Source organism: Notothenia rossii, assembly GCF_949606895.1.
Source record: "Notothenia rossii genome assembly, chromosome: 10".
NCBI lineage: Eukaryota > Metazoa > Chordata > Actinopteri > Perciformes > Nototheniidae > Notothenia > Notothenia rossii.
Window position 1 is genome coordinate 38,645,607 of NC_136908.1, and position 19,448 is coordinate 38,665,054.

Here is a 19,448-nt window from a genome sequence, read left to right on the forward strand (position 1 = left end):
ATCCGTTTCAGAAATCTGAAAAACATCAACCCGGACACCATGACCTCGGATCTAAAGCATCTCTCCACAATAACTCCAACATCAGTAAATGAATCTGTGGATTTTTACAATAAATCTCTGAGCAGTCTCTTGGATCTTCACGCCCCTGTCAAAACCAGAACAGTCACTTTCTCACGCTCAGCCCCCTGGTACACCTGCGAGCTGAGAAAAATGAAGACAGCGGGGCGTGTCCTCGAGCGGCGCTTCAAGGCTTCAGGCCTCTCTGTTCACAGACAGGCATACCGGGACCACCAAAATGCCTACGCAAAGTCCCTCAGAGACACACGGTCAAAATTCTACTCCACCATCATCAACAATAGCCCTGGCAACTCCAAGCTACTTTTTTCCACCATAAACCATCTCCTCAAACCTCAGACTCCGCTACACAAAGACACCACAGAGGAGCAGTTTGATCATTTCATCACATTTTTCAGGAAAAAAGTAGAGACCGTCCGCTCTCTCCTCTCAAACTCCGCTGCTCTGCTAGTCCTGACTGTCAGGGGATTTAAACGGAAAACAAATATGTGAGGATCAAAAATACATATGTAAAACTTTTTTCTGTATTTGGATTTTATTTACATGTATATGAAAGGGAACACATTTGTGTGCGCATTGAAAAACACAAGTGTGGATCCGGAAATACAAGTGTGAATCCTTTTGCGGATCATGAAATACAAGTTTGAATCCTTCTGTGTGCATGTGTGTATTATGAGACTCTTCTTAGCCCATATGATTATGCTTCAGTATTACACGTAAAAAGTATCCTGTAGTAATTGTAGTAACCCTTGAGAACGTAATAGCTCAAGGATTTCTAACAATATTTACATTTTTTTTTAAATTAAAAAACAGAACCTTATACTTTATAAACTCTATATAAGATATTGAAGCATAAAATACAATATTTCCCTTTGATTTGTAGTGGAGTATAAAGTGCAACGAAAAGAACATTCTCAAGTACCTCAACATTACACCACTGCTGATGCAAAAACGTGAACTTTAAAGAGACATTTTGAGGAAATTAAGTTCAAGAAAGATTTTTGCAAACGACAGAAGCGTATTTCAACTTTCATTTCATTTCATTTTTATTTGTCCCGCTCATGATAAGCAAAAACAAATGTACAATAATTGCCAAAAAACATGACTCTACCATTGAGCGAAAAGAAGCAGGGAGAAGAATAAAATCTTATGTGACCTGCCCCTTTCTAAAAAAAACAAAATAAATACAATTAGATGGTCTGCCCCTTCATAATAATAACATTTTTTTTTCACAGCCAAACATAACAGTATCTTAGAATACTAAGAGGAACACACAAAAAATATACTTATTTCCCACTTGACGGTTAACGGAAAGAAACCAAACAACACCAAAACATCAAACTTTGATGTGTTACTTAAGTTCATTGCATGGATGATGTCCGTGAGCAGAAGGCAGGCGTTCACCCTCATCAAGCACCGCCGATCCCTCGATGGAGATGGACAAGTTGGGAGGTGTGGCGTCTTCTTTTGCTGCACTTCATGGGGGACATGGAGCTTCATGGCACTCAGCATAACACTTGTCACGATCTGTCTGTGTTGTGTTTAGTCTTTTTCTGTCTTTGGTTTCATGTTTTATTTTGAAAAGTGTTCACCCCGTCTTGCCTGTTGCTTTCTGTCTGTTTTCCCTCCTACCTGATAACCCAATTGTGTTCACCTGGTGCCCCTGTGTTTTCTCCTCCCTCCTCACCTGTTGCTTTCTGTTTGTTTTCCCTCCTACCTGATAACCCAATTGTGTTCACCATGTTGCCCCTGTGTTTTCTCCTCCCTTCTCACATGTGTCTTGTTTGTGGGATTAGTCTTGTGTGTATTTAAGTTCTATTTCATATAAGGCTTCGCCCTCTAAGGCTATCGCTATTGGGTAATCCCACTGCACGTGTGCAGCACTGACATACTTAATCCATGCCCACCTATGAAGTGGGCCCCACTTACGGACTCACTTCCGTATAAATAGGAAGTAGTCCCTACAATCTGCTCCCACTTTTCTTCAGCACTCCGTTGCAGAAGCACTGTACAGGCACAAGCTCTTTTCAGAGCTGTTTACCAGAAAGCAAACATTCCTAGTGGTTCCCCTGGCCCCATCCTCCCTCTCCTCCGGACGGGGGACAGGGACAGGGCGGGGGCCCGGTGTCAACCCGACATATGAGTTACGACCGGAGCTCACGGTGTGAGTCCTGCCGGGGGTTGGAGCATGCAAACGCGGCTCTCACTCCCCAGGTGTCGTGCACTCATTGTGTCCGTCTCCCTCTGGCCCACAGACAATGGAGAGCGGACGCTCTCGCTGCTGAAGCCGAGGATGATTGGCTAGTCCGGGAGTCTTACTCTGTGGACCAAGCCCTTGATTTAGCGACTGTAACTCCACAGTTGCCTACACTCTTTTCGGGTTTGCTAACGGTAGCTACTTTAGCTTGATAGCTAGCCATGGCTCTTTCCCCACCCTCGGGTGCTATTTGGTTACTTCCCTACCTCCTTTATTGGTACCGATACATGTGTTAAATGTAGAATAGTTGTTAGGTTGGAGGCGGGAATCATAGCCATAGAAGCCCGGCTCCGCATCTTAGAAAATAACTCAGCGACAGTAAAGCCCATGTTAGCCGGTGCGGACCGGCAAAAGGTAGCTCCTCTTAGCCGTCCCCCGGCAACTCCCGAGCAGCAGGGAGATTGGGTGACTGTTCAGAAGGGGCATAACGCGAAACCCGCAGGTCCCCACCAACCCGTTCACGTATCCAACAGATATTCCCCACTCAGCGAGACACCCGCTGAGAAGCCAACTCTGGTTATTGGTAGCTCTATTATGAGACACGTGAATTTAGAGACCGAAGCCTCCACAGTCACATGCATCCCGGGGGCCAGAGCGGGCGACGTTGAGGCGCATCTTAGACTGCTGGCTAAAAATAAACGTAAATACAGTAGGATTGTTATTCACGTCGGTGGTAAGGATGTTCGTTTACGCCAATCAGAATGCCCCAAACTTAATGTGGCGTTGGTGTGTAGTTATGCTAAAACAATGTCGGACACCGTAATCTTCTCTGGTCCCCCCCCCAATCTGATCAATGATGACATGTATAGCCGCATGTCATCATTTCAGCGCTGGTTGTCTTGGTGGGCCCCAGCAAACAATGTGGGCTTCGTAAATAATTGGACAGCCTTCTGGGGAAAACCTGGTCTGATTAAGAGAGATGGCATTCATCCTACTTTGGAAGGTGCAAATCTCATTTCGGCAAACATTTCAGGGTTTTGTGGACTTAATCCATGATAAACCGGAGTTGAGACCAGGAGGCAGAGTCGCAGTCTTACACGCTTCTCTGCGCTCTCTCCTAGGCAGTCATCCATAGGAATCCCGAACCCGATAAAATACCCAATATTAACGGTGTGTGTGTCTGCCCAAGGACAATTTAAGGTAAAACATAATAGAGGTGTCATACATAATAACCTAATAAAAGTAAATGTAACAACTACTACAGTGCAACAAAACAGGAAGATTAAATGTGGTCTCTTATACATAAGATCTCTAGCATCTAAAGCAATAATGGTAAATTATTTAATATCAGATTATAATATTGATATATGCTGTCTCACTGAAACTTGGTTAAGACATGAAGAATGTGTCAGCATAAATTAGGCCACTCCACCCAGCCATATCAATACTCATATTGCCCGAGGCACGGGCCGAGGAGGTGGAGTTGCAGCAATCTTTGACTCAAGTTTACTTATCAATACTAAACAAAAATTTAATTATACCTCCTTTGAAAGCCTCGTTTTTAGTCTTACGCATCCGACCTGGAAAACTTTGCAGCCAATCTTATTTGTTTCAGAGTACCGTGCACCAGGTCCTTATTCAGAATTTTTATTTTTTATCAACTTTAGTACTTAAAACAGATAAAGTAATTATCGTAGGTGACTTTAATATTCATGTTGACGATGATAAAAATAGCCTTACTGTTGCATTTAACTCTATATTAGATTCTGTTGGTTTCTGTCAGAGTGTAAATAAACCAACCCACTGCTATAATCACACTCTCGACCTTGTTCTGACCTATGGTATTGAAATTGAGCAACTATTAGTCGAACCGCATAATCCTGCTTTATCCAACCATTTCTTAGTAACTTTTGAAGTACTGTTACTAGACTACAAAGCATTAGTCAAAAGCTCCTGCAGCAGAAACTCTGTTAGTGCTATAGCCAAATTTAAGGAAGAGATTCCACCAATACTTAACTCGATAGCATGTCTGCATGTAAGGGAGGAAACTTATACAAAATGTACACCACCCCAAATTGATCATGTTGTTGATAGTGCTACAGATGCGCTGCGAATAAAATTAGACTCTGTTGCTCCTTTGAAAAAGAAGAAAATAAAACAACATAGATTAGCTCCATGGCATAATGCCGAAACCCGCAAAATAAAGCAAAAGTCGAGACAACTTGAAAGGATATGGCGTTCCACTAAACTTGAAGAATCTCGTTTAATTTGGCATATTACTCTCAATGAATCTAAGAAAGCTCTGCGTAAAGCGAGAGCAGCCTACTACTCTTCATTAATAGATGAGAATAAGAATAATGCAAGATGTATTTTCAGCACTGTAGCCAGGCTGACAGAGAGCCACAGCTTGACTGAGCCTTCTATTCCCATAGCACTCAGTAGTAATGATTTTATGTGCTTTTTTAACGATAAAATGTTTACTCTTAGAAACAAAATCAATGACCTCTTGCCTTTGACCAGTATAGTATTATCAACAGCTCCCGGAAACGTAAGTTCTAATATTACACTAAATAGTAAACTAGAATGCTTTTCAGCCATAAACCTTGAACAATTAAATTCAATGATTCTCTCTTCTAAACCATCAACGTGTATCTTAGACCCGATTCCAACTAAGCTGTTAAAAGAAGTTTTTCCATTAATTAGCACTTCTTTATTAAATATTATGAATATGTCTTTATTATCAGGCTATGTTCCACAATCATTCAAAGTAGCAGTGATAAAACCGCTTCTTAAAAAGCACAACCTCGATCCAGAGGTTTTAGCCAACTATAGACCTATTTCTAATCTTCCGTTCCTCTCAAAAATTCTTGAGAAAGCAGTCGAAAAACAGCTGTGTGATTACTTAAAAAACTATGATTTATTTGAAGATTTTCAGTCTGGCTTTAGAACACAACATAGCACAGAGACAGCTCTGGTTAAAGTCACAAATGACATTCTAATAGCCTCAGACAAGGGACTTGTCTCTATTCTTGTCTTGCTCGATCTTAATGCTGCATTTGATACTATCGACCATGATATCCTATTGCAAAGACTAGAGCACTTAGTTGGCATACAGGGAACTGCTTTAAGCTGGTTTAGGTCCTATCTATCTGAACGCTCTCAGTTTGTACGTGTCAACGATGAATCTTCCATGCAAACCAAAGTTAGCCATGGAGTGCCACAGGGCTCAGTGCTTGGACCTATTTTGTTCACACTATATATGCTTCCGTTAGGCAATATTATAAGGAATCATTCTGTAAACTTTCATTGTTATGCGGATGATACTCAACTATATTTATCAATCAAGCCTGATGAAATTAATCATCTAAATAAAATTCAAGACTGCCTCAAGGACTTAAAAACGTGGATGACCTTACATTTTTTGATGTTAAACACGACCAAAACTGAAGTTATTGTACTTGGCCCGAAGAATCTACGAAACAAATTATCTAAAGATATACTAACTATGGATGGCATTAATTTGGCCTCCAGTGAGACTGTAAGGAATCTTGGTGTTATATTTGATCAGGATTTATCCTTTAACACCCACATAAAATCAATTTCAAGGACCGCCTACTTCCATCTACGTAACATTGCAAAAATCAGGCATATCTTGCCTCAAAACGATGCAGAGAAACTAGTCCATGCATTTGTTACTTCAAGGCTGGATTATTGTAACTCCTTATTATCAGGGTGTACAAAGAAGTCAGTCAAGTCGCTTCAGTTGATTAAAAATGCTGCAGCTCGTGTACTAACCAGAGTTAGGAAAAGGGACCACATTATTCCTGTTCTGGCTGCCTTACACTGGCTCCCTATAGAACACAGGATATAATTTAAAATTCTTCTTCTCGCCTACAAAGCCCTTAATGGGCAGGCGCCATCTTACCTTAAAGAACTCATTATACCCTACTGTCCTACTAGGGCATTGCGTTCCAAGAATGCAGGGTTGTTGGTTGTTCCTAGAGTCTCTAAAAGTACAATGGGAGCCAGAGCCTTTTCTTATCAAGCTCCACTTTTGTGGAATCAGCTTCCAGTTTGTGTTCGGGCGGCAGACACCCTATCCGTTTTTAAGAGTGCGCTTAAGACCTTTCTTTTTGATAAAGCTTATAGTTAGGGCTGATTAGATTCAGCCCCTAGTTTTGCTGATATAGGCTTAGTTTGTCGGGGAACATCTTACTTCTTCCTTCTCTCTGTCTATACCTGTGTACTCTCATGTTCCGATTAACCCAGCTTCCCCGAATTTCTTTCTTTTTGGTGTCTATATACGCCGGGATCCGGAGTCATGGATGATCCTGCGGTCCTGTGTCATGGATCGCGAGTCCTGGATCTTGAGTCGTGACTGTGGTCCTGGATCATAAGTCCTGGATGGATATCCTCGTGGATTTATCTTCCTATTATACACACATGCATTTCCAAACATTTGGACTACCTATGTTGCAAATGTATTATCTTTTCAATTTACACACGGCATCTATTGCACGTCTGTCCGTCCTGGGAGAGGGATCCCTACTCTGTTGCTCTCCCTGAGGTTTCTCCCATTTTTCCCTGTAAACTGTGGGTTTTCTCTGGAAGTTTTTCCTTGTACGATGTGAGGGTCTAAGGACAGAGGGTGTCGTATTGTCATACTGATATTCTGTACAAACTGTGAAGTCCACTGAGACAAATGTAACATTTGTGATATTGGGCTATATAAATAAACATTGATTGATTGATTGATTGATTGTGTGGAGGCCCCCTCGCAGCTTTTCGGTCCGGGCCCCTCTGGGCACGGGCGGACTGGCCATCGGGACGTTTGGGACGAGTCCCGATGGGCCGGTACTGAAGTGGGCCGGTCGGACGATGTGGGCCGGCCGGTAACTGGCAGGGCTCGACATTATAAATGGTCCGTTGGCCCGGAAGCACTATTTAGACACCCCGGGCCAGCATAACGTACTTTCCACTTGCCCGCTCGGGCCACTAAAAATATTGCTTTAAAAGAATTGTCCTGTGGTATTGGTATTTTGACTAGCAATTTAGTCAAATTGTTTCGTTTATCAACGCTACAACATAGAGTTCCGTGAGTCGGTTGTCGTTGTTGGGTGAAAAGCAAACAGCTGTTTGCTGCGGAGCGCAGCGCGAGCAGGCTCCCGTGAGCGGGAGCGCGCTCCTTTACGACAGACTATCGCGCCACCTAACCATTCGCCAAAATGTTTTTAATACCAGCGGTAACCGGCCAAGCGCCGGGCAAAAAACAATCTTCAAATAAAAGAAAGTTACCGGAGGAGTTAAAGGAGAGTGACAGGGAGCATGAGAAGAAGAGGGAGAGAAAGTTTCAGCCAGCTTGATCGATGGAGTTGGCTTCTAGTGGTGCAGTGACGCGTCCTAAAACCCTTTTATAATCTATCGATTAGATTGATTATTTGAACATTATAAAAGTAGGGTAGACATGTGGAGATTATCCGGCTGAACAAAACGTGCATTTATCAAAAAGGTTTGTTTTCCACAGACCTTATTTCCAGCTATTTTCCAAAACCCTTTTGAGAAATCCCATTGCTTTTTTTCGAGGGAACCAGCAGCTTACTTCCTGGTTTAGGACGCGTCACTGGCTGCACCTCTCAATATGATGCCAATATAAACAAGGTCTTCTGTCGGCTCTGTACATCAATGCCGACCGATGCTGACAAGTAAGTGAAGATTAGACAATATAAAGGTATTGGCGAAATGTCCCAGCAGTTTAGGATAATGAAGGTTCTAATCAAATCAATTACATAGCCATTACATGTCTAACTCCTAATGACAGGAAGGCAGAAAGTGCATTATACAAATAAAAATACTCATAATAATAGCAGACATTTTTGAACAATGACCACAATATCATTATTTTAATAAACCAAATATGAACAATTGAGGAACATGAGGAAGAACTGATGGTTCAAATGTTGTAGTACAAGTATGTAGCTTGTGCATACATTACTATTGGAACAAATGTGTTAATTTTTTCATTATTAGTCGATTTTGTTTTGGACGAATGCTCCGGGCCAGTGGTTACAATGGTGGGGCCAGTGATTATATAATGCCAGTGGCATTTTACCCTTAATGTCTACCTCTGCGGTAAGTCACTAGCACCGCGGCCTGTCATGCTATATTGCACGCACGGCTGCTTTACGTAGTTCCCAGCGTCTGTTTGTGCATTACAGAGAGCGCTCATTAGGGCAGCCTCTGTCTGCACAGCGCCTGTCACACGGGCTGTGTGAGGCTGTGTCACAGGCGTATGTCTCCTCTGGGGTGGATCCCGCGGAGAACATCAAAGCGCACGGCACCAGAGGAATTTCACGGAGGAATGTGTTAGAAATTAAAATCAATGTTTTATGGCATAATTTAGTTTAAACATGCCATCAGTTAAAATGCTGATTTATACTGAAAAAACTGAAGTTTTCGCGCACAATGTCTGATGTCAAGCTTTTATTGTGAAAATACTTCCGGTTAGTTTCCGCTTGTGATTAGAGTTTATTTTGAAAAGTTATTTCGGAAGGGATCTCCGAAATACCAACAGTAGCTTGACTTCAGGCTTTACGGAAAACACGATTTATAGCCGGTAAAATGTGTTAAATGAAAAGTTATGAAAGAGAATATGAGGAGGAGAGGCGTGTTTATGTACATGTTGAATGTAAAAGGTCTGAATCCTCTGTTTAAACGCAATAACGTGAGTGATTAAGACGTGGAGGACCGGCCCCCAGCTGCGCCAACCGGCTGACAAGGAGGAGCCAGCAGAGGAGATCTAGCAGCTGGAAACCAGGGGCTCGCTCTCTTCTCTTCCCTAACGAGGAGCGGATCAAAGCTGTTTGTCTGACTGAACAATATCATGCTTGTGACAAACCCGCGCCTTTTTGAATTAAAGTACCCAATTGAACTTTCACAGGCACTCAATTTAGTCTCCTTTTAAAGCTTCTCTCCTGGACGGGAGAATAACGAACACAGTTTACAATCTGGTGACCCAGACACGTGATTCCGCGGACCGAGGAGAGAAAACCAGCCGGCTGTTTCCTGGAGACGCTTGCAGCCATTCGACACAAAAGAGCTCAAATCAATCGGTAGGAAGATGCCTGTTATGACAAAGATTCTTCACTAATTAAACTAGACAATGTTAGATTTGTGTGTTTGACGGCAGCCGGCGGATCCTGAAAATAGCTGTGCATTTTAATGTTAAAACAACCCAAATTGATAAAATAATCACTCGAAAACCACGAGGCGTTGTTTTGTCACAGGCACGGTGAGTTCAAATTCCCTTTGTTCCATTAACCCTGCATGCTATTAACCATGTGTGAGTGTTGAATTTTAAATATAAATGTGTGTGGACATTGTACTTCGGATAGGTGCCTTGCTGTTTTCACGTAGGTGTCTCTTGTTACGTTTGTAGTTAGTCTATGACGTAAGGGTATATAGCCCATTTGACGATTTTTGTTAAGATCTGGAGACATAGCGAATCGGTTAAGGGCCGAGTAAGTGAAAGCCAGCAGGGCATAGCGAATTAACTCAGGGTTAAGTAACCGAAGTCAGTGCTTTAAAGAAAGTCCCTTTCAAGAAAAGGCTTGGTTAAGGTCTAAGCCTTTATCAGTGGTTAAAACTGTTCTGTTTTTAAATAAGATATTGCAGGTGGGTTACGGTAATCGGAATTACAACAGCAGTGCAGTAATAAGACGACGGTCTATTATTAGTTGCTGATAGGTCTCCATATTGGTCCCGGTTTGGCGTGTCCAAATAGCAACAGTTAACCAATAGTAGACTATAAAGTCAATTATTACGTGGACAGGTTTATAGCTTGTGCGTAAGGGTTCCTAACTTTAAGTGATGATATCAATAAAAAAAAGCCAATTTTCTCATAGTAAACTAAATAGAAATGTTATTTTAAACTACAGTGTTGTGTGTTGTATTTACTAGACAAAATATCATCCCACCATTATTTCAACTCCACTGTGAGAGCCACGAGGTGTTTTTTCAAATCCCTTTGCTCTTCAGGTCAAAGGTTGGAAAACCAGTTGTCATCTTGTCTTGACCTCATGTTCAAAGTGAACCACACGGCAGTCGCCATTTCATGAAATGCTAATTAAAGTACTCTGTTTGCTTTAACACACTGAGGCTAGGCATTCCATCTTGGAAGTACTTCTGCTGGTAAAAGTGTATTGGCTGGTTTTGGGCAAATGTGTTTTGGTGCTGTGTTGTTTAACCATAGTGTAATGTTCTTCCTATTTTAAAGATATTTTTAAGGAAAATAAGTTTCTCCTTGTTAAAAACAAGTCAGTTTTGCAACAGCTATTCCCTAGTGGATTAAGCTGGAAATTAAAATAGCGCACTCTGGTGGTAGTACCTAATTATTACACAAATAGAAGAAACACCATAACATTGTGAAGTATAATTTTAAGTGTTATAAATAAACACATGCTTGATCGCCAAGATAGAATTGCAAGTGGTTTCTAATTATAAGAGAAGAAACTTTACGTAATACTTTTTCAAACACCAATTTATTGAAGCTAACACAAGGAGTGACATTAGCATAATTTCATACATTTCGGTATGCACTGTACACAGGAGATTTGGATTTTAACCATATTCATATTTCAAAGTCAAAACCATACACGGTACAACTTTATTTTAAAATGTCATATTTTAATTTTGAATGATTTTTATATATGAATTAACTTTATTAATATTTTACCTAAAACTTAAAAAAAAAAAAAAAAATCTATAACTTAAAAAAAAAATAAAACCTTGAGCAACTAAAAATAAAAAAATAGATTTAAAGTTCGGACGAACAGCAACGAAGGTGCTAGTCAGAAGATTAGTGCTTCATCTTTGATAAGTTAATAAATAATTAGAGAACATGTCACCAAAACAAACTAAGTTGAGACTAGACGCAGAGCCAGGCTCAACAGCAGATATCAAGGGAAGGATAAAAATCAGATCAGATGCTATAACAGTTCCAAATCTTAGACAAAAGACATGGAACCACATGGAGAAACTGTTGGAACAGTGGCAAACGAGAGGACTGTTTCCAGCAGATGATCAGCCTGGACCAACGAAAGCCCATAGAAAAGCTGTAGTTGAACATGAGAATGCTGAATACCTACAACAGGAAAAAGCATGGATCAAAGCCAGACAACCCCCTTGGTGTGGACCTGCTAAAAGCGCTATGAACAGAGCTGAAAAAATAAAATCTAGAGTTACAAGTCTGGTACTCCATCTAAAATATGTCAGCCAAGAATCAACGAACAGCATGTATGTGGCTCAAGGAGCAGAGCTCACAGCAAAGGAAGATAAGAAATAAAAGACAGAAGAAGCTCCAGTAATCCAACCTTCAAAGCTCCTTCCAAGCCTGACAGATGCGCCTCCTCCCTACATGACAGATAGCGGCTGGAGAAGGAGGATTGAAATACCAATCATGGACTCACAGAGACATGGAAGCATTAGTGGCAAAGCTACCTCCACTCACGAAAGGAGGTCAGAAGTGGGTGAATGATCTGGAGAGATACACAGCCCAAGACAACCTGTGCTTGAGAGACATGAGGGCCCTGCTCGGACGGATTGAAGGACGACTTGAAGTGAGAGCAATAGATTCCAAGGCCAAATGCACCAACTCTCCAGATTACATTTGCTTCAACAAAGTCAGGTCGAGGTATTGGGCTGCCATTTGTCAAATCTACCCAACAACACAGAGTTTACATGCCCTCAACAGCCTGAGAAAAGAACCGGGGGAAGACATGTATGCCTTCCTGAAGAGATGTGAAGGTGTGTGGGAGGACTGCACTGGAGAACGACATGATGTTTCACCGTCTGTCGTAATGCTGTGGAAGAACGCGGTCATTAACGCCCTTCCCCAATCAGTGCAGGCAAGCCTGGGAGATGTGGTGGCATTGGACGCTATACCCATTGAAGAATGGAGACAACATCTCATTTACCACGATATGAAATACCAAGCAACCCAGAGAGAAAGAGACGAAGAAATTAAAACATTACAACTAAGACTCTTGAAGATACAAATAGCTGAGAAAGATACCGAAGCTAATAAAAACAAGAAAGCGGCAAGGCAAATGGCAGCTACATCAGAGAAGGCAGGGCAGATACCTCCAACAATTCAAGCTCAGGAAGAACCAGAGAATGCAGGGCAGACATCTCATACAGTTAAATCTCAGATAGTGCCAGAGAATCAGATGCAGAACCAACAACCAGGAGGTTTCCTAGGAGGCTGAGGCAGAGGAAAAGTTCTCCGGTTTGAGGGATGCTACATATGCAGTCAGCTGGGCCATTGGGCAAGAGATTGTCCACAACAACAAATGAAATACCCACCACATGCACCAAACTACGGCTCACCATGCAGTTTCCATGATGACGACGGAGGCAGGGGGTCCCAGAGATGTCAAAGACGTACAGGATTTCCAAACATGAACCAAATGCCACTGACAGCCTGGTATCAACCACAACAATGAGGAAGCTTAGAGGACCAGACCATCCGGTGATGCATCTTCAGCACTAGAGTATTTTGAAATCCAGCTACATAGAGCCACATATGTCACCACAGGAGGGAGAGGTTGAATTTTATTTAAAAGATAGTGAGTAGAATATTGCATTTACACAGAGCATCCACAGATTAGAAGTAGCAGAGTAGAACATTTAGCAGACTATTTTTGTAATTATGAGAAGGAAAATACATTACGAGTGATGTTGTTCCCCCACACAGAAAACTATTGTGTCCACACAACTAGTGAGGTCAAGAAGACGGGCTTCCACCCAAAATATTTAAGGGGCGGCGATACACCTGACGTGAAGCTGTCCAGACCTGAAAACAGAAACTCGATTCTGCTGTGGTGAAGTCTGGCTACAAAGGGAGGTGTTCCAATAGGGTCGCTTGTCTCAAACCAGTGAAGAAGTCAATAAGAACCCAGCTGAACTAGAGAGTGACTGTTAGTGGGAGAACTGTGACGGAGCGACAGAGACTGGCCCAACATTTTCCAGCCAGTACATAGATAGACCCTGTCAGAAGACCGGGGCTGTGTTTAAAGGGGAACTTCATTTTTTTCTTAGACAGAAGTGTAGTTTTTAATCAAACAATGTGATTTATGGAGTCAGATTAAATTTTTCTCACAAACACAATTTTATAATGGGTCTGAAGTATCTGTTTTAAGGCATGAGCTGCAGATTAAATAACATAACACTGATTGAGAGCTTAGAGGAAGAAGTTGTAGGGTTTTTACAACAGTTTCAAGAATCAGTTTTTATTTATTTATTGTTGAGTAACTTTACCTATTTATAGTGTAGTGCGTAAGGCAATATCTCATTTTGAGTGAGGGGCACCAGCCCTTCATGCAGGTCACTCTCTGTGAAAATAGTTCATATTTTCCCTCCAGTTTGGAGAAATATTATTTTATCATATGTTAGTTCAGCAGTGTCAACCAATCCTATAATCCTAGAATTATTGAGACGCATTAGTGACACCAGGGATATTGTTTTTCGCAGCAACGATGATGCATAATACCATGACAAAAGCCATTATTCGAACAAGTAAAATGTTTTTTGTGCTAATGGCAGATTTTTTAGTGAATATGCATTTATACCATCAGAAAACCATACATCATACAATATTTTTGTACGCCTTATGGGTACACGGAGAAGTTATATTTATTTAATGCAACGTTATGGGTTTTACATGTCCTGTTCATAATAGGGTAATCATTGCAATATTAATTGAGCATGTTATGCTCAAAGGAGGGAGTGTCATGATTATACAGATATGTTGATTTCCGTGACGTTGTAGTTAATAAATAATAACATGTAGTCAACAATAGGCCTCATAACAACAAGAGGTATGCCAAGGCTTGGGCCTTCTCCAAGGAGGGAGTGGTCCAGTTTTAGATATTAGACAAATAGAAGTGGATGAATATGTCAGAACTCTGAGTAATATTATGCAAGTTTTGTCTACACAGGCTAGGAAAACTACAGAGATACCAGACGAGACACCAGAAGAGACTCCTGTTTGGCCAGGTGAATGGGTGAGGGTGAAAGTTCACAAAAGACTGTGGGCTGATCCCCGGTGGACAGAAGCGTGAAAAGTTGTAACAAACTTCACACGCGCTCCGGTTTAAAGGTAAAGAAAAAGGAGCAAATTGACACCACCTCACACATTGTCACCCTTCACTGGCAACTTCCAGAACATTATTGGGAGTTAGGACTGATTTGGCAGAGCTGGAACAAAACAATAAATAGAAATAAGATAAAGATAGAAACAGCTCAAAAGACAAATTGTCTATAGATTTTTATAGATTGTACATTAAAGTGAAAACCTATTTTTTGTTTTACATCTGAAAAAGAGTCCAATTTTTTGCATGTTATTTTTGTACTCATTATTTAAATTCTGTAACGGACACAACCAGGGATAAAATAGAGATGATGACGAGAACAAAGCCAAACCAATTGTGGGGTCCCCTAGGGATAAGAGTCAGAATAGCATTGTTGATTGTGCTCATTACACTTGGCACCTTGTTGGTTGGATGGGGAGTACAATATCAAGTAAAACATGGAACCATTAGTTAACAGATTAGGGGAATCTCTAAATACACTGGATCCATGTTTTAGTCTGTAGCAGAAACACCCCCTGTTAAGTTTATGAACAACCGACCGGTGACCTGAGTAGAATTATTGAAAATGATTACAGTTGAAACAGGCTACTAACCCACAAGTACAGCTTTGTATGTACAAACTCTATGAACAAAATTTCCCAGCAGATAGTGGCGACATTGCAGATATGTCCAGTCACAAAAGTTACTTATGTTCTAAATAACAGTGAGATTTAAAGTGATGAAAATATGGAGACGTTCTTTTATAGTGTATGAAATATGTGGTGCTTGAAACATGTAGATATTTGAATTTATGGAAGAAAGTGGTTTCCTGAAAAAGTTAATTGGAGTAAACATACAGTGGGTGAAAACAATGTTTAGGGATATGGTACAATTATTAGAAGACATTAACTGGGCTTAGATGGCATTTAACACCAAAGAAAGATAGTATGGTTAGGAAAATAGAGTGGGAAAGATTGGATTTATTTTTACCTCAGTGTGTTAGAATTAACTATAGATAATGCGTCACGAGATCTCTCTCTCTCTCTATCTCTCCGCCTGTCAGAACGCTACGACCTCAACTTCCAAGCAGACAAAAGACCTCACCACGGAAGACTCCTCCTTCTCCATCGAACAGACAGAGAAGCAGAGCTGAACCATCTCCACCTGAGGAATCCAGAACTACAGGTGACATAAAAAGGCACACTCTCATCGGTCCCCCACAGGACATGAAGTTCCAAGCTGAGCCACAAGATTTGGACACAAGAGCAGAGTGTGGGACATGAGAGCAGAATACGCCCTCCAAGCAACAAAGTAGAGACTGTAAAGGAGGAGATGAAAAGCAAAGCAGTTGGGACACTCAAAAGAGTTGAAGCGGAAGGATCCAAGAGCGGATGGACTGAGGAGAAGGTGGACGGAGGAGAAGACAGGACGGAGGAGTTGGCATGGTCCGGCAGAACGTGAGGGGGTCGTGGCTTGACAACCAGAGGGGGAGAGAAGGAAAACGGGAGTGAGTGAGTTTACACATAAACACACTTATTCACCAACAAGAAATACGTAAAGAAAAAGATTTATTAGCCATGAATTAATCAATTGGTGAATTTATAAAGAAAAAAAGAGGAAACTATTAAATAACCCTAAAAACACACTGAGGGTAGAACATATTATTCAATCTTTTCATCATATGAACAAATTATTCTTTAAGAGTTTTTTATTCATGTGTGAATTTGGGGAAGATTTAATTTGTTACAGTATAGACCTACAGTTTAAAGGGATGGTTTTAGTAACCACTCTATAAAAGCAGATAAATCTTTATTTGTATGGAAAATGTTAAAGGTAGAGCTAGTACCAAGCCAAAGATAGTATTCCAATCTAGAGTATTGATTTTATTTTACAACAAATATCGTTCAGGGAGAAGGGGTCGCTCGACCCACCCTGCAGATGTTTCTTACTTGCAGCTTCAGAGGGAGCGCACGGCACCAGAGTATGAGTTTTAAAAGACAAGCGCCACCACCTCCTAATGGTCATCCATTCAATCAGTGATGACCTGACATTTAGAGATGTTATTTAAAAGGAGAAACATATCTGCCATAAGTGTAAATTCCTGAATTGAACTGCAAACCATTAATGAAATGACTTCTGTTTTAAAGTCCTTGTTAAAGGAGGGAGTAATTATCACATGCTCGGGAACCCAAGGTTCCACACACTGTAAAAGGGGTTAGCATAGCTATTTAAGTAGACCAGAATTGAAAATGAATGAGTATAATGCGTTATTGATATTCCACCGGTTCTCACACCATTTCAGGGACTTTATCACTGCATTAGAACAGACCACCCAAAGGTACTTAGTAGGAACATTTAAGTGATGAAATTCTACAACTGTTGTAACTGACCAAAATCTTCTCCCAGAAATGACTGTCTAGAATGCCGTACCCCAGAGTAGAACGTACCGATTGATCACGACGGCCCCTTCTAGAGAACATATTACTTTCATACCTTAAATGGTATGAAAGGAGGGAGGGTACATTTCTCATGAGGAGACAGTTACAAATGCTAGCAGAACAAGACGACCCACCCCGTATACAGATGTTGATGACAATGATGAGTTAGTTTAAATGATATGGATGTTCGGAGATGAGATTGATCAATGAATGTCTAGCTGATGTGATTCTTTAAATTATGAAATCATGTGAAGAAGTGAGCAAAATAAAATGCTAAAATGGAGTGAATCCATTTCAATTTACTTTACACTATTCCAAGATAGTTTATTTTTATTTTTCAATTTACTTTGCCAATCCAAGATATTTTATTTTATTATTTATTACTTTATACTATTCTAATATGGTGGATCTCATGTTGTATAAATCATTGCTATTCTAAAATGGTTTGTTTCTTTTCACTTTGTAAAAACAAGTGCCTTAACACTGAGCGTGGTATGAGAACAGTTCCTGTGAAAGGAGGGAGGAAGAAATATTCTGATACCAAGCCATTGCTGCTATTTTGAAGAATGATTGAATATAAACACCAGAAGTTATGCACAAGGGAAAACTTTTATGTTTAAGCACAGGCAAATAATTTATTTAGTATTTTTGTAAAGTTAAGCCTACTGAACCATTCCATTTAGATTGTATGTTTGTAATATGAGTTATGTATTATGCGAAGTTCAGATGAAGAACTCATTGATTTCAGTATTATACACACCTAGGTGTATAAGGAGGGACCGTTAGAAATTAAAATCAATGTTTTATGGCATAATTTAGTTTAAACATGCCATCAGTTAAAATGCTGATTTATACTGAAAAAACTGAAGTTTTCGCGCACAATGTCTGATGTCAAGCTTTTATTGTGAAAATACTTCCGGTTAGTTTCCGCTTGTGATTAGAGTTTATTTTGAAAAGCTATTTCGGAAGGGATCTCCGAAATACCAACAGTAGCTTGACTTCAGGCTTTACGGAAAACATGATTTATAGCCGGTAAAATGTGTTAAATGAAAAGTTATGAAAGAGAATATGAGGAGGAGAGGCGTGTTTATGTACATGTTGAATGTAAAAGGTCTGAATCCTCTGTTTAAACGCAATAACGGGAGTGATTAAGATGTGGAGGACCGGTCCTCAGCTGCGCCAACCGGCTGACAAGGAGGAGCCAGCAGAGGAGATCTAGCAGCTAGAAACCAGGGGCTCGCTCTCTTCTCTTCCCTAACGAGGAGCGGATCACAGCTGTTTGTCTGACTGAACAATATCATGCTTGTGACATACCCGCGCCTTTTTTTAATTAAAGTACCCAATTGAACCTTCACAGAGACTCCATTTAGTCTCCTTATAAAGCTTCTCTCCTGGACGGGAGAATAACGAACACAGTTTACAATCGACAGTGGAAGACATTTGCACGGCTGCATCTTGGTCTTCCCCCTGTTCTTTTATTCGTTTTTATTTGAGGGATGTCTCCCATTCCTCTCTGACACACTCAGTGTCCTGTCAGAGTGAGTAATGTCGGGGACTCAACTGCGTGCCCTCTCTGCCTGTCGGCACTTAGAGAGCTGCCCTTTCTCCCCTCTTTGATCGTTTTAACAAGTGGGACTTTGGTCTCTACTTTTTATAAACAACAGGTAGCCTATTTAGCCTACCTTTCTTTCCCGTATGGAGAATATTCATTTTTTAAATGCTATATTCCCTGGGAATGTGATGCTCCATTACGCGTGGCGAAATGGACATGGGTTATTAATTGAGTAGGTGTGTTTTTGTGATTCTGGTAACGGACGGACCAGTGGGGCGTGGACTACAACCTGCTTCGCCCTTAACCCAATAGCGATAGCCTTAGAGGGCGAAGCCTTATACGAAATAGAACTGGGGTTATGTACTGTAACACAGCTTCTATGAGTATTGGCGCAGCCTTCTAAGGTTCGGGCCTCACTGGCTCCGCGAATAGCTGAAGAAAAGCTGTTTGTGTGGGAGCAGATTGTAGGGACTACTTCCTATTTTTACAGAAGTGAGTCCGTAGGTGGGGCCCACGTCATAGGTGGGCGTGGATTAAGTCTGTCAGTGCTGCACACGTGCAGTGGGATTACCCAATAGCGATAGCCTTAGAGGGCTGCGCCTACACTCATTACATTACATTACATTACATTGCATTTAGCTGACGCTTTTATCCAAAGCGACTTACAATAAGTGCATTCGACCAGGAAGATACAACCTTTAAGAAAACAGAATCATATAAGTACATCAGGTTTCATAGAGCCAAACATTTCAAGTGCTACTCAACTGGCATTTAGAAAGCCAGCCCTTTATTAGTATATAAGTGCTTTGTTAGTAATTTTATCGCTCGAAGTGGAGTCTAAAGAGATGAGTTTTCAGTTTGCGTCGGAAGATGTGTAAGCTTTCTGCTGTCCTGATTTCAATGGGGAGCTCATTCCACCATTTTGGAGCCAGGATAGCAAACCCACGTGTTTTTGCTGACGGGAACTTGGGTCCCCCTCGCAGTGCGGGTGCAGCGAGCTGTTTGGCTGATGCAGAGCGGAGTGCACGTGCTGGGGTGTACGGTTTAACCATGTCCTGGAT

General features: G+C 41.1%; 2 long non-coding RNA genes across 3 annotated transcripts in view; one reads left to right on the forward strand and one right to left on the reverse strand.

Moving 5' to 3' along the window:
• The window catches only part of LOC307021477, a 654,272-nt gene that overhangs the window by 146,795 nt on the left and 488,029 nt on the right, over window positions 1–19,448 (reverse strand). The gene's annotated exons all lie outside the window — the stretch shown is intronic.
• The window catches only part of LOC307021478, a 421,766-nt gene continuing 403,555 nt past the window's right edge, over window positions 1,238–19,448 (forward strand). Inside the window, exon 1 of the long non-coding RNA XR_013803166.1 lies at window positions 1,238–3,306. This is a non-coding gene — a long non-coding RNA (uncharacterized lncRNA). The remainder of the gene's footprint in view (window positions 3,307–19,448) is intronic.